This window comes from Ranitomeya variabilis, chromosome 8 (genome assembly GCF_051348905.1).
Source record: "Ranitomeya variabilis isolate aRanVar5 chromosome 8, aRanVar5.hap1, whole genome shotgun sequence".
Lineage (NCBI taxonomy): Eukaryota > Metazoa > Chordata > Amphibia > Anura > Dendrobatidae > Ranitomeya > Ranitomeya variabilis.
This window is the reverse complement of record NC_135239.1, coordinates 159,403,862-159,419,843: the sequence shown is the minus strand read 5'-3', so window position 1 is coordinate 159,419,843 and position 15,982 is coordinate 159,403,862.

Below are 15,982 nucleotides of genomic sequence, written 5' to 3'. Positions count from 1 at the left end.
GGCCATCTTCCTTTGGCCGCGCGTGCGCAGATGGAGCGCTCTGCTGGCCGCGGCTTCAGGAAAATGGCCGCGGGATGCCGCGCGTGCGCAGATGGAGATCGCGGCGGCCATTTTCCTGAAGCAGAATTCGCATCTCGGCTTCAGGAAAATGGCCGCGGCGATCTCCATCTGCGCACGCGCGGCATTCCGCGGCCATGTTCCTGAAGCCGCGGCCAGCAGAGCGCCGCTTCTGCGCACGCGCGGCCAAAGGAAGATGGCCGCCCTCACCGATCACCAATGAAAAAGCACACATCGCGCTGTTTTCCCTCCCCTGTGCAGTGGATTCGGGACCTTGGGCATGCGCAAACCACTACGCCACCAACGGAAAACTAAGCAAGATCTGGGGGAAGACACCACGCCCTTTTGACCAGACCAGCCTGATTGACAGGCGAAAACGACTACTTTGGTAACGTATTTTGGCAGCATAGGTGGGGAATCGGGGTCCATAAAGTACACTGTTGTAATGCACAGCTCAGGCCCTATTTAACAGTATTTTTATCTCATACGGAAAAAACGGGGTGACAGGTTCCCTTTAAGTCTTCAGGGAGAGTGGATCTGACTGGCTGTATACCACCAATTGTGTATATGTAGAGGGAAGCACACACAAGTCTGTATATGTGTCAAAAGAGAACAAAGCACATGTGAACGAATCTGCAAGGGGTGGAGAGAGTCTTGGTGTCTGTTAGTAGGATGTAGAAGGAGAAATCAGTACATGAATGAAGCTGCGTTAGTACATTAGAGTCAGCAGCAGCATCCTGGACACACATATCCAGCATGAATTACGATAAGGCAGGACACAACCACAAGAGGATATTCTGAAACTAAGGCTGGGTCACACTAGACCGTAATATGGACGAGTGCTATGCGATAAAAAATCGCATAGCACTCGGCCCAATGTTAATCTATGGTGCAGCTCCCATCATCCGATATTTTCTCCACCGTATTCAGGATCCGAGTGAAATTGCAGCATGCTGCGACTGTCAGCGTATCTCGGCCGAGACTCGCCAATGCAAGTCTATGGGTGCGAGAAAAAATCGGATTACACACGGACCATGCGTGTGCATTGCGAGAAATACACAGCGGTGTTAGAGAAAAGCCGGTAATTCAATTGCCGGCTTTTCATTTCTCCTTCACAAACCCGACAGGATATGAGACATGGTTTACATACAGTAAACCATCTCATATCCCCCTTTTTTTTGCATATTCCACACTACTAATGTTAGTAGTGTGTATGTGCAAAATTTCGATGCTGTAGCTATTAAATTTAAGGGTTAAATCGCGGAAAAAATTGGCGTGGGCTTCCGCGCAATTTTCTCCGCCAGAGCGGTAAAGCCAGTGACTGAGGGCAGATATTAATAGCCTAGAGAGGGTCCATGGTTATTGGCCCCCCCTGACTACAAACATCTGCCCCCAGCCACCCCAGAAAAGGCACATCTGGAAGATGCGCCTATTCTGGCACTTGGCCACTCTCTTCCCACTCCCGTGTAGCGGCGGGATATGGGGTAATGAAGGGTTAATGCCACCTTGCTATTGTAAGGTGACATTAAGCCAGATTAATAATGGAGAGGCGTCAATTATGTCACCTATCCTTTATTAATCCAATTGTCTGAAAGGGTTAAAAAACACACACACACACACACACACACACACATGATTAAAAAGTATTTTAATGAAATAAACACACAGGTTGTTTTAGTATTTTATTGCTCTCTCAATCCATCCGGAAGACCCTCGCTTGGCAAAATAATAAACCCACAATATACATACCCTCTCTGATGAACTGTCACGTCCCACGAGGTAATCCATCTGAAGGGGTTAAAATATTTTACAGGCAGGAGCCCTGCTAATGCAGCTGTGCTCGTGTCTGTAAGCCCCGGCGAATGAAGGAAATGTAGGTCAATGACCTATAGTTACCTTCAGTCGCGGTGATGCGCCCCCTGGTGGATGTCCTCATGAACTGCAGCCTGGGAACTTTTTCCCACGCTCCAGGTCATATGAGGACATCCACCAGGGGGCGCATCACCGCGACTGAAGGTAACTATAGATCATTGACCTACATTTCCTTCATTCGCCGGGGCTTACAGACACGAGCACAGCTGCATTAGCAGGGCTCCTGCCTGTAAAATATTTTAACCCCTTCAGATGGATTACCTCGTGGGACGTGACAGTTCATCAGAGAGGGTATGTATATTGTGGGTTTATTATTTTGCTAAGCAAGGGTCTTCCGGATGGATTGAGAGAGCAATAAAATACTAAAACAACCTGTGTGTTTACTTCATTAAAATACTTTTTAATCATGTGTGTGTGTGTTTTTTAACCCTTTCAGACAACTGGATTAATAATGGATAGGTGACATAATTGACGCCTCTCCATTATTAATCTAGCTTAATGTCACCTTACAATAGCAAGGTGGCATTAACCCTTCATTACCCCATATCCCACCGCTACACGGGAGTGGGAAGAGAGTGGCCAAGTGCCAGAATAGGCGCATCTTCCAGATGTGCCTTTTCTGGGGTGGCTGGGGGCAGATGTTTGTAGCCAGGGGGGGCCAATAACCATGGACCCTCTCTAGGCTATTAATATCTGCCCTCAGTCACTGGCTTTACCGCTCTGGCGGAGAAAATTGCGCGGGAGCCCACGCCAATTTTTTCCGCGATTTAACCCTTAAATTTAATAGCTACAGCGCTGAAATTTTGCACTTACACACTACTAACATTAGTAGTGTGGAATATGCAAAAAAAAGGGGGATATGACATGGTTTACTGTATGTAAACCATGTCTCATATCATGTCGGGTTTAGGCAGGAGAAATGAAAAGCCGGCAATTGAATTACCGGCTTTTCACAGATATCGTGCTGAATTAAATATAAATACAGAATATATATACCGTATATATGTGTCTCAATGACATATATATATATATATACTGTATATATGTTTTAACGAACATTTGAGCACATAAATCCATTAGATGTCGGTTTTGCAAGCCTGCGAGAAAATCTCGGCATACGGATGCCATACGGATGTCACACGGATGTCAAAAGGATCATTTGATGCAAGGAAATCGCATCCTCGCACTGCACACGGATCACTGTTTGGGAAACATTTGTGCGATTCTCGTCCGTGAAAAACGGACCGTTTTTTTATACGTTGTGTGTGTCCCCGGCCTAAGAGAAAGTTCTTCAGGATGATCTGGAAATTAATAAATTAAAAGGATTGCTCCTTATTTTTTTTTTATAACTTTTTTTTTAACTCAGGGAAAACAATATATATTTTTTTATGTCAAAGAAGAACAAGCAGAAAAATCAAGTGTCTCAACTAAAGTTGATACATTACTCTATAACAACAGAAGATTTGTCAAAATACTATGTGGAACCTAGAAACACTGGTCTATTCATGTTCATGGGTCCACTTTAGCCCCAGTCCCCAAATAATTTGTGAATCAGTCTGAAACCCCGAAATCCCTTCTTGCTTCTCTTTGTTCCCTTGGTGAAAACATTATAGCCAAAGTCCTTTTAATTATAAAGGCATAATAAATAATAAAATGAATATTAATAATCTACTATATAAGGGTCACTTCCGTCTGTCCTTCTGTCTTTCTTTCTTTCTGTCTGTCACGGATATTCATTGGTTGCGGCCTCTGTCTGTCATGGAAATCCAAGTCGCTGATTGGCAAAACAGCCACGACCAATCAGCGACGGGCACAGTCCGGCGGCAAATGGCCGCTCCTTCCTCCCCGCAGTCAGTGCCCGCTCTATACTCCCCTCCAGTCAGCGCTCACACACGGTTAATGGCAGCGTTAACGGACCGTGTTATGCCGCGGTGTAACGCACTCCGTTAACGCTGCTATTAACCCTGTGTGACCAACTTTTTACTATTGATGCTGCCTATGCGGCATCAATAGTAAAAAGATCTAATGTTAAAAATAATTAAAAAAATAAAAAATCGTTATATACTCACCGTCCGTCGGCCCCTCGGATCCAGAACAGGCCTTCCCCGCTCCTCGCGACGCTCCGGTGACCACTCCATGCATTGCGATCTCGCGAGATGATGACGTAGAGGTCTCGCGAGACCGCTACGTCATCATCTCGCGAGACCGCAATGCACTCTTGAGACCGGAGTGCGTGAGGAATGTCGGTAACCACTTTGCCTGGATCCGGGGGCCAACGGAAGGTGAGTATATAACTATTTTTTATTTTAATTCTCTTTTTTAACAGGGATATGATGCCCACATTGCTATATACTATGTGGGCTGTGCAATATACTACATGGGCTGTGCAATATACTATGTGGCTGTGCAATATACTACGTGGGCTGGGCAATTTACTACGTGGGCTGCGCAATATACTACGTGGGCTGTGCAGTATACTGCGTGGGCTGTGCTATATACTATGTGGGCTGTGCTATATACTACGTGGGCTGTGCTATATGCTACGTGGGCTGTGCACTATACTACGTGGGCTGTGCAATATACTGCGTGGGCTGTGCTATATACTACGTGGGATGTGCAATATACTATTTGGGCTGTGCTATATGCTATGTGGGCTGTGCACTATACTACATGGGCTGTGCAATATACTACGTGGGCTGTTTAATGTACTATGTGGGTTGTGCAATGTACTACGTGGGCTGTGCAAGGTACTACGTGGGCTGTGCATAGTCGCTATTACAGAGGTTGGAAAGACCGGAGGCTCACTCGCCCAGGATTTTTTTAAGGAAGAGTATATTCTTAACAATGCTATTGGGACCTGCAAAAAGCCGTATGTGGCTCTCATTGATGGAATTACTATGGGAGGTGTAAGTACACATTTCTATGATCTAGAACCAGTCCTAGTGTGTTGACTAGTGATGAGCGAGTATACTCTACTCTACAAGTATCCAATACTTTTGGATCCTTCAAAAGAAACCTGAAAACCCACCTCTTCAAAGAAGCTTACAGCCTTTAAAGACCAGACGGCCACCTCAACACCATCGGAGCTGCTGCAACCCTCGACCTACAGTCTCCTTCCCCATAATCTTGTAGAATGTAAGCCCACAAGGGCAGGGTCCTCTCCCCTCTGTACCAGTCTGTCATTGTTAGTTTTGTTTACTGTAAGTGATATTTGCATTTTGATGTAACCCCTTCTCATGTACAGCACCATGGAATTAATGGTGCTATATAATTAAATAATAATAATACTACGTGGCCTGCGCAATATACTACGTGGCCTGTGCAATATACTACGTGGGCTGTGCAATATACTAAGTGGGCTATGCAATATACTACGTGGGCAGTGCAATATACTACGTGGGCTGTGCAATACACTACATGGCTGTGCTATATACTACGTGGGCTGTGTTATACACTACTTGGGCTGTTATACACTACGTGGCCTGTGTTGTACACTACGTGGCCTGTGTTATACACTACGTGGGCTGTGCTATACACTACGTGGCCTGTGTTATACACTATTGGCCTGTGCTATATACTGCATGGACTGTGATATACTGCATGGGCTGTACAATATACTGCGCGGGCTGTACTATATCCTGCGTGGGCTGTGCTATATACTGTGTGGGCTGTGCTATATACTGCGTGGGCTGTGCAATATACTGCGTGGGCTGTGCTATATACTAAGTGGGCTGTTCTATATACTAAGTGGGCTGTGCAATATACTACGTGGGCTGTGCAATATACTACGTGGGCTGTGCAATGTATTACGTGGGCTGTGCAATGTACTATGTGGGCTGTGCAGTGTACTACGTGAGCTGTGCAATGTACTATGTGGCCTGTGCAATATACTACGTGGGCTGTGCAATATACGTGGGCTATGCAATATACTACGTGGGCTGTGCAATATACTACGTGGGCTGTGTTATAGACTACGTGGGCTGTGTTATACACTACGTGGCCTGTGTTATACACTATGTGGCCTGTGTTATACACTGTGTGTGTGGGCTGTTATATACTACGTGGCTGTGTTATATGCTATGTGGGCTGTTATACACTCGGTGGGCTGTGCTATATACTACGTGGCTGTGCTATATACTCTGTGGGCTGTGCTATATACTCCGTGGGCTGTGCTATATACTACGTGGCTGTGCTATATACTACGTGGCTGTGCAATATACTACGTGGCTGTGCTATTTACTATGTGCGCTGTTATATACTACGTGGCTGTGCTATATACTACGTGGCCGGCCGCGAACAATCAGCGACAGGCGCAGTCGAATCCTGTGTATTCAATGTATTATTCTAAAATCTTCATAAATAAAGTACATACATATTCTAGAATACCCGATGCGTTAGAATCGGGCTACCATCTAGTGAATAATAATAAAATGAATGAAAGCGCTGCCTAAACTTGTGATGGACAGATGAGTCCCTTACTGCATGACGTAGTGATCTTAGCTTGTGCTATTGACTTGCTTCAATAATGGATAATGTGAGAATGTGATGCCTACAGATTTTCCAGCGTTTAATGGAAACTCTTCACGTGTGGGCGATTGTTCAAGTCCAGTGTAGGAGAGGAATACCAATAATAGGGGCACAAGTTTGTAGGGAATTTCCTGACCCTATAAATAGTTACTAGCGCAGTCCCAACAGGAAAGCCTGAGTTCATCTAATGAAACAGACATATCTCTTGTCTCTTTTAACTTCCTTTTCTCTGTTCACTCTTTGGACATTTGAAGAACTGACTTCCAACATAACCCCATATACCACACAGATCTATAAGGTATCATGTGCTGTATAGGTAAATAAGTTTTGAGAAAAAAAGTATCTTTTTCAGCAAATCCATGTTTTATGTGTTATTAACATAACCATTAACTGGTGATCAGTGAATTTAATAATAAATACAGCCAGATCTGGTACGTCACTCTCCACAAGGAGAAACCTTACCCCTTGGACCCCAGTCCAGAGCCTCTCATATAGCCTAATCAGTTCTCTCGCTTCGCACTGATGAGGGCCAACAGTCTGCGAATTGAGATACTTATTTGGCTTTTATCCTAAGTCATATTGCATGACTCGTTAAAGGGTTGATTGTGACTTGCAGGATCGCTACTTCCAACAGGTGGCGCTATAGCGTTCAAGTCCTCTTTTTCTCTGAAGAGGCAATTTGCATAATAAATACAGTCATTATTAAAAGAGGGCAACCCCTCCAAAGATGACCACCACATGGGAAGGTAATACTGGCGTTTGTTGTCTGTACATGAACTCTGGTCCCGAGAAGGTTTTGATGGAAGCACAATGACAAATGTTGACTTCCAGCCATGGGAATGAATCACTATGCAGCATATTTGAGTGAAGATGAAGAAGTGTTAGTACTTCAAAAGATTGCCTGGCAATACTAGAGAACCCCTTTAATTGTAAATGGTGGAAGTTTTTGGCTAACTTTTGGGAAGTTTTTTTTTCTGCTGCTCTTGATGTCCATAAAATAACCACAACTGAGATAAAGAATCCCCTTAAGGCCAGCGTCACACTTAACGTATGAAAAGTAGATCCGAGTCTCCCCGCCGAGAGTCACACAAGTGTTCTCCGTATGGTCTTCCGTGTGTAATGTGTTTGCAATGCGGTGATACGATTTTCTCGCCCCTATATATCCGTATGACATGCGTCTGGCTTTACATTTCTCACTGCTTTTCCCCATTGAATTTAATGGCTCAATTGGCTGAAATGAGGAAAATGTGTCCATATTTGTCACAAGCTAGATGGATGGTCCGTGTGGTGTCCGAGTTTTTCTCGCACCCATAGGCTTGCATTGGAGAGTCTCGGACGATATACGTAATAATCGCAGCTTGCTGTGATTTACACGCATGTCGAATATGCCCGAGAAAAAATGGTGATGTGAGCAGCCCCATAGATTAACAGTTGTCCGAGTGCTATGCGATGTTTTCTCGAATAGCACTTGTCCGTATTCTATGGTAGTGTGACCCCGGCCTTAGAAGACTCATTCACTGCTGTTATTTATGACTAGCTATTGAATCCGTTCTAGCGAATATTTTTATTGGTACATTTATACAGTGTCTTCAATAAAATGGTGCCGGAGATCGCTGTATGCGCATGTGCTGACTCCAGCGCCATTTTATTGAAGTAATGTACTACAACGTGCATACTGCTATCTTGACGGTGTAGTAGAATTCTTCAATAAAATGGTGCCAGAGTCAGCACATGTTCATACTGCACTATCCGGCGCCATTTTTGTGAAGACACTTTGTCTGTGAATTTGCATATACAGTGTCTTCAATAAATGGCACAGGAGATCACTGACTTCAGCGCCATTTTATTGAAGTAATGTACTACAACGTCAACATAGCAGTGCGCATGTGATGGCCAAAGGGATTATGGTGACAACCAGCGTGTGCGCACTGCTATGTTGACATTGTAGTACAATTCTTCAATTAAATGGCACTGGAGTCAACGCTTGAGCATCCCACCAAATCCGGTGCCATTTTTTTAAGACACTGTGTTTGCAAATTTGCAAAACCGCTATGTGGGGGTAATATGTTGTCTGGCCATAGTGTGGTTGTATTTGTTTCTTGTATGTGGTATTATAGGTCACTATGTGGTGGTAATATGGTGTCTGGCCATGGTGTGGTGGTATTTGTCCCTTGTATGTGACATTATTGGTCATTTTAAAAACTGAAAAATAAATAAAAATATACCTAAATTGTATTACACATTTTAACAAATGTTTAATAAGTTAGAGTAGAGCAGGACCTGGCTAAAAGAGTCTACCTTGTCATGGTGGAAGATTAAAAACTCTTTTGGCCAAAATAAAAGCTGCTGGCTATGTTTGTGATCTGGTGATCGGAACTGTTAATGTGTGATTGGTGAGAAGTGGAGTTTTTCCAAGACTGTGGACAGATCAAGGGTTGGAGGCGGGGCTGGGGTGGAGCCTGGGCGGAGTCTCAAGGTGGCCCTGAAAATTTTGCCAGTATCGGGCTCTGAAATTCCTAATGGAAGCCCCGCTGACTAGTTAGACCTTCGGTCTGCTTCTGGCACATGCTTGGCCCTCTCTGACTTCCTAACAATAAACTGTCTCTGCCCCTGTGCTTTAGCCCCTCCCACTCTGTGCTAGTCTCAATTATTAAACCTAACTGTCCCTACAGTCGGTCAAATTACAACGTCATCACTAATACCGCATATCAAAATTCACATTATACACTATAACAGTACTCATGTCTTCAAGGAGGAATTTGACAGTATGTCCACCTCCCTACAGCTATGTAATGACACCATTTACAACATCATAAACGCTTGTTCTTGAAAATGAATAATCACTTTTAAAGTTTCTATCAATAGATGGATGTGAGTAAAGATAAGGCTAGGTTCAGATTGCGTTAGTGCAATCCGTTTAGCGCGAGCGCTAGCGGATTGCGCTAACGCAATGTCTTTTTCGGGGCCGCGTTCAGGGGTCGCGTTAACGTCCCCGCTCTCGCAGATCCCCGATCTGCAAGAGCGGGGAACGGACCTCTGGCGCGCCGCGGACGCTGCAAGCAGCGTCCGAGGCGCGCTACAAAAGACCGGCACATCGCTAGCGCGTGCCGAAAATGACACGCGCTAGCAATGCGCTCTAACATTGCCGGCAATGGGAGCGCTAACGGACGCGGTGCACGGCGTTAATTTCGCCGTGCAACGCTGTCCGTTAGCACTATCCCATTAACGCAATGGGAACCTAGCCTAACTGTGTCTATACATACAACGAAACCCAGACTCATATTTAGATAGTGCACCAAAAGTGAAGCAATTGATTGCATATTACTCCAAAAATATCGTATCTCAAAAAGGAGGACCGATGGAGTTTTTAAAAAAAAAGTATAAAAATCTTTATTGACACAATAATGAACATACAAAAAGACAGATAAAACCATGTGCTATAAAGGACACCACAAAAAGTGGTGGTGTTTAGTACAATGTACTAAACTTTTTGTGGTGTCCTTTATAGCACATGGTTTTATCTGTCTTTTTGTATGTTCATTATTGTGTCAATAAAGTTTTTTGTACATTTTTTTTTAAAACTCCATCTGTCCTCCTTTTTGTGTCTGTACATAGTTACCGAATGATAACACCCCCTACATAGATGTAAGGAGCTCTAAGGACCGGTACCCACCCCTACCCCTTTAAGAACTGACCCAGTTCTACTTATAATATGTGGACGTTTTATATTATTACAATTGCTGGTATGTTCCTGTATGCTGCTATGTATATCCATTGTGTCTTGCTATGTATTATAGGGACAGTGTAGTACTGAAGTTTGCCCACTAGACCTGAGTACCTTAAAATAGTGTACACAGTTTTCTAATAGGAGGAGTCTGCCATGGGTAAGTCAGGTACATTTCCTGATTTTAGTCAGAGAAGACATGGAGCTGGTACAACTCAGAGGACCAGGGAGTCCCAGGCATCCCTTGGGGCTTAAGAGCCCAGGACAGTGCAGCAGGACAGTTTGATGAAAAGGGCCCAGCCGTCAGTGTTAGTGGGTCAGAAGGTTACAGCCAAAGAATTGCAGCAGTAATAGGACGCAGGTAGCTCCAAGGTGTGGCAACTTGTTGCATGGGCTGATGCCCTCAGATCCGGTGTGAAACGGCTGAGGGAATGCTCAAGTGCAGTGAGTTTGCACAGGGAGGACGCTGCAGTTCCGAATGGTTTGGTACGTCCTGGGGACAGCCTAGGAGGAGGAGTATGTGAAGACACAGGGAAAGTAAAGGATCTGAAAGATGTCGTACTCTGGGTTGATGCTGTAACTGATGTGGATGTGCTGCGAATGGAAACCAGTAAAGTTCTTAGTTTAAAGTTTGAATTGGACTCTGTCTCTTTGTGCTCAACAACACCAGCAGCCGAACTTCAGCAGCCCCAAAGGGACCCTGACGGTGCAGAGGGTGCAGCAGAAGGTATGCAAGAAAAGGGACATTGTTTTTATGTGCCAGGAGGCCAGGGCGCGCAAAACCAGATATGCTCAGCCACGACTATGGCCCTGGCCCACCCTCACATAGAGATGCATACCCTCTAATTACAGACCTGCAACCATGGTTAGATGCTGTAAGAGATACAGCAAGAGCGAAGTATTACACATTCCAATATGCTATGATCTATTAGAAAGGCAGTGGTATGAATTATATAACCAGAGGAACTTATATTTGTATCACATTATCACTGCTGTTGTGGTCTATTACTGGAATTATTCCGTGGGGAGTGCAGTGGCTCAGTGCTCAACACTGTTGCTTTACAACACTGCGGTCTTTCCATGTCTGCGTGGGATTCCTACGGGTTTTCTCCAGTTTTCTCCCACACTCAAAAGACATACTGATAGGGAATTTAAATTGTGAGCCCCAATGGGAACAGAGATGATGGCAATGTATAAGTAAGCATTAAAAATGAATAACAAAGGAGCAGTAGGAGTAAAGTCACATTACGGAGCTAATAGTAATACAGGTAGAGCACTACTTTAAATTTGCTCTTTTACTGCTTTGTTAAAATGTCACTCAAGGCAGAATAAAGTGCGCCCGAACAGTGACTGATAAAATTCCAGGACTCTTGGCAAAAACTCTGCTATAGTCATAGGGGTCCATCACTTGCCACTGGTGTCTATCGTGAATTGGATCCAGTAATGCCATGAATTTTGGTCTTCTGCTCCTCTGACAGAGCAACAAAATAAAAAAAACACTGTTGTGAGCACCAGACCCCATATCCTGCATGTCTCACAATTTTTGTTTAGGGTCAGCTAACTTAGTATGATTAAAGGGTTCATTTACATGAGAAGCTTTTGACCAGATGGTTGCATTTTTGACCATTTTGCCTGCATTTTTCATACTATTTTGGAGTATATAAGGTTGTTCAAACAGACAGATAAAGACTAATGAGATATCAGGAAAGCATTGGAGCAGGAATGGTAAGGAAATAATAAGGTGTGTATTGCCCTTTTTGTTATTTTACACCATTAAAGAAAAATAATGGGGTTAGACACCGCTTTAATCAAGCTGAAAAACACTAGTGTCACACCGGCATATATTTTTTCATCCAAGAGAATCGGGCTGATCCGATTTTCTCGAATGAGGAGAAAATAGAGAAAAAAATGTCTCCATCTTCTCCAGCCTATCAGTCCTCGGAAATCAATCTGCACTCAGATGTCATTCCAGTGCAGTCCAATTGTTTCCATGGACTTATAGACTAGCATGGTGAAGTGCAATCTGAATATCAAACTAAGGCTACTTTCACACTTGTCCGTCGGTACGGGCCGTCGCAAATCGTCGGCCCGACATACCGACGGACAGTGTGTTAATTAGCACAACGGGGGCAGCGGATGCAGTTTTTCAACGCATCCGCTGCCCCATTGTAATGTCCGGGGAGGAGGGGGCGGAGTTCCGGCCGCGCATGCACGGTTGGAAATGGCGGACACGACGCACAAAAAAAGTTGCATGTAACTTTTTTGTGCCGACGGTCCGCCAAAACACGACGCAACCGTCACTAGACGGGTGCGACGTGTGGCACTCCGTCGCAATGCGTCGCTATGTATAAGTCAATGGAGAAAAAACGCATCCTGCGGGCAACTTTGCAGAATGCGTTTTTTCTACATAACGACGCATTGCGACGTGCGGCGAACGACGCTAGTGTGAAAGTAGCCTTTTAGGTATGCTGCTCCCCTGTGCGAGGAAAAAATCAGACGTGCATGGCTCCAGAGAATATCATTGGTCCGAAATTTTGTCAAATCTCACTCAGACCGATAAGAGAGTCATCTGCATGAGCCCTGATAGTAAGGCATTCCTGTACCTTTAATTTACAGTCCCAGCAATGTATATGAACATAAATCCCCTCTCCTGGCACCCAGCACCCTGAGAACATGCTGCGCCACAGCTCCCAAATGACACCCAGGTAAACAAGCTTTGAGAGGACATACAAACTCTTGCTGCCCTGGTAGGATTCAACCCCTGGACCTAAGCCTAATATGAGGTAACATGGCTTATTACACTGTGTTGCTCAGACTACACTCCCTATTGTAGGCAAAAATATACTGCTAAAGTGTGTTATAAATCAATGAATAGGCTAAAACACAGCATTTTTTCCAAATATGGCAGCTTCAGGTATATCCTTTTAACTCTGATATTTTGACAAAGGAGCTCAATAAGGCTAGGTTCACATTTGCGTTCAGGAGGGCTGCGGATGGCTGCGTACTTCCTCACCTGAAGCTCCGCCTACACTCCGCCTACTTCTGTATGCGTCCTGCATTTCATTGCGTACCTATCTTTAAAATTGGGTACGCAGGGACATGCGTTATTTGCCATTTCCCTGCGGTCGCTGCCCACATCAAATCGTTGCATGCGGACGCATCCGCATACAACGCATGTCCCTGCATACCCAATGTTAAAGATAGGTATAAATACCACAAGCAAAGAAAGTCTGAAAGCAGAAAATTGGCACTGCTGGGCTGCACTTACCCCTCGTGTTAGGAATTTTTATTCCAGGTAGCAGGAACTCGTAGTCCCAAATAGAGTCCGTCTTAATGAGGGTGCTGCATCCAAGGGTTTCACAAACGATGATGATGGCACAGAATGAAATAGCGCACTCCTCAGTCTTGACGATAAACTTTTTCTTTATTGAAGCATATTCATGGGTACAGGCGGGTGGATGTGAGCAGAGCGGGTACACAAGACTACAAGACTGTGCGCGAAACAGCTGTAGTCTTGTGTACCCGCTCTGCTCACATCCACCCGCCTGTACCCATGAATATGCTTCAATAAAGAAAAAGTTTATCGTCAAGACTGAGGAGTGCGCTATTTCATTCTGTGCCATCATTAAAGATAGGTATGCAGGGAAATGCAGGATGCATACAGAAGTAGGCGGAGCTTCAGGGGGGAAGTACGCAGCCATCTGCAGCCCTCCTGAACGCAAATTTGAAACCTGCCTAAGACTTGAAAAAGGGTAAAAAACATAACAAATCAACAAAGTAAAAAAATACCATGAAAGTGCTACAAGAATTGAACACAACACACCTGAAGTGTCACATGGATACCACAACAGAGAGTACCAGAAGATTGTGGCGTGTGGTTACACAAACTCCTACACTGATTAGAACTGCTTCACCATCCTGTTAAACAGTGCAGGTTTTCCTTGCCCTGTCATTGCAAGGGTTAATCAGTTGATTTGATCTTCTGGAGCTCTACATCCTGAATTGCCTCAGCTGTTCTGTGTTGGCCACTCCTCTCTGGTATACATGCTGGCAACTAGCACTTGGAAGTTGTCAGTGATAGTTCTACTTCCTGGTTTGCAGTTGAAGGAGAAAGATCAGTGTTTGGAGTAGGCGGTTGGAGATTTTTTTCAGGAGAATGCTGCGTGAAGTTGGTATATGTGTTTATCTTTATCCTTCAGAGCAAGCAGAGATTTTGTGTCAGTAACTTTTGTGCAAATTTTGTGGAACATGCAGAATTAATTCTAACAAATCAAACTATCTTTCCCACAAAGATTTTAATTACGAGATGATGGTTTCCAATCTCTTCACCCATTCAGATGAAACTTTTGCTATTTACATAGAGAGGTGAGCAGCAAGGATTAGGGACCATACAAATTTAAAGAGGTTGTCCATTGCTTGGACAACCCGTTCCCAATAACTAAGTTCCCCCAAGTAAAATAACAACACCCATACTCACCCCTGGTATCAGGGCAGTTCTAGCAGTGTCAGCACTTGCTCTCCCGCGGCTTTTGTGTTATTGTTATATCACGTGATCCCTGTGGTCAAACAGTGCTGGCTTCACTCTTCCCACCTTTGGATATAACTGACACCCAGAGGAAGTGAGATCTGTGACTCCACTCTCACTACATCCAGATGTCTGATTTGGGCAAAGGAAAGGAGAGCGAAACCAGCACTGATCAGCTCCAGGATCACGTGACATAACAATGCCATGTGAGCCCCGGGAGAGCAAGAGCTGACATTGGACTGGAGTATAAGTGTTAACATTTCACTGAGGGGTGAGTAGTGGACAACTCCTTTATGGTCACCTTGTCATGGTTGGATTGCTTTTTCATTTCTTAATCAAAAAATGTTAAGCACCTTATTTATTTACGAGTGAGTATAGCAATAATGAAATTTTTGTTCTATTAAAGACCAAAAAAGTCATGAACCACATGTGTCATTTTGAAGGATTTAGAGCATAAAACTTTAACGAATACAACAGGACAAAAAAGAGTGACAAGAGTGACTTAAAAAACACGCAAATGATGAATCAGCGAGATGCAAAACTTATACTATAGTTACACGTTATATACAAGCATGGTAAACAGTACAAGAATAGTCACCTAAAAATCAAGCAAAGTCTGTTTAGCTTATGGGGGGATAATGACGACCCTTCTGATATGATTGTCTACTACACGGATCTATAGGACACAGACAGAAGAGGGCACCTGTACAAAACAGCAATTGGGCCCCTTTATGTGTCTGTGACAGAAGCTACTTGCTGCTTTGTAGGTGGTAGTGGCCCCCTTTTCTCTCAGGCCCATGTGCGGCAATGGTCTGTCCACCCATGTTCTGGGGCAATGGTGGACACAGACAGAAGAGGGTATCTGAGCAAAAACAGCAATTGGGCCCTTTTATGTGTCTGTGACAGAAGCTGCTTTGTAGGTGGTAGTGGCCCCCTTATCTAACAAGCCGGTGTGCGGCAGCACAAGTTGCACCAATGGTCTGTCCAGTTGGTGGAGGACACAGGCAGTAGAGGGTACCTGTGCAAAAACAGCAATTGGGCCCTTTTATGTGTGTGACAGAAGCTGCTTGCTGCTTTGGAGGTGGTCGTGGCCCCCTTACCTCTTGGGCCCCTTTGTGGCTGCACGTTTCACCAGTGGTATGTCCCCTCAAGCATTGAGGCAATGGTGGACACAGACAGAAGAGGGTCCTTGTACAAGAACAGTATATGGCCCCTTATTTTTGTGTACGTTACAAAAGCTGCTCCACCTTTGGAATTCGTAGTGCCCTTATCTCTGG